General features: G+C 43.5%; 1 protein-coding gene across 1 annotated transcript in view; it reads right to left on the minus strand.

The window, feature by feature from the left end:
• RIPK4 (receptor interacting serine/threonine kinase 4) overlaps positions 1-960 on the minus strand; it is a 35127-nt gene that overhangs the window by 9675 nt on the left and 24492 nt on the right. The window lies entirely within an intron of this gene.

Genomic DNA, 960 nt, shown 5'->3' on the forward strand with positions numbered 1-960 from the left:
CTCCTAACTGAAACTTCGTACAGAGCTCTGCCGGGGAGAGAATGTGCTGAAGTCTGAGCTTTGCAGCCCTGATCAAGTGATCACAAGTGCAATGCTTTCCAGGCTTGAATGTAAATATTAAAGAAATGCATATTTTTTTATATATTATTAATGATGCATTTCTTTAATTTTTGCAAAAGGTGAACTTATCTTTTAAGCAGCCAATCCCGGAACTTCCTGTAAATGTAACTGCCCCTTTTGCTGGACAGTTTGCTCTGTTACGGGAGGTTGAGAAAAATAACAAAAGACTATGTTACGGGGTGGGTGGGGGATGGCTTTGGAATCCAAAAATTGCTAAATTGTTAATTCTAGATAGACCGCATTCACTTTGTTTTATTTTGCCCCTAGTTACTCTTTAAGCCCTACCTGTAGAAGTCTATAAATACTTAACTTTCCTGCTGCCCGCACCACCAAACTCTGCAAAATATTATGATGAGGTCCCCCCCCAAAAAAAACACTTCCGGGAGTGTCGATAACCTGCGTCCCCTCGTTGGTTCCTCTTACTGACCTCCACCAATTACAGAATACAGCAATGACATGGAGGTCAGGAGAAGTAACCATTGAGAGCTGAAGGGCACCCAGGAGAATGATGCTCCCATAAGCGTCAGTTTCAGCATAGCCTTCAGCAGAAGATTTCTCAGCATCAGAGTGGTGTTTGATGGCACAGGAAGCAGGAAAGGTAAGGACTTGCTGTTGACTTTTACAGGTTTGGCTTCAGTTGAAATCTTGACTATAGCATCAAGGTTGCTTTAGAATGAACCAGTGCTTTGCCCTGAATGGGCAAAGCAACAGGTTAACTTTATTGGCGGGCACATCAGCAGCTTGTATTTGCTCCCTCAACACTACATTTGGCCTTCAGGAGTCAAGAAAACTACCTGGTATTTTGGGTACAGGAAGCATGCGACTCCCTGCCTCCCTTGC

Source organism: Nanorana parkeri, unplaced genomic scaffold (assembly GCF_000935625.1).
Source record: "Nanorana parkeri isolate BGI_ZX_2015 unplaced genomic scaffold, ASM93562v1 scaffold1601, whole genome shotgun sequence".
In the NCBI taxonomy this organism is placed as follows: Eukaryota; Metazoa; Chordata; class Amphibia; order Anura; family Dicroglossidae; genus Nanorana; species Nanorana parkeri.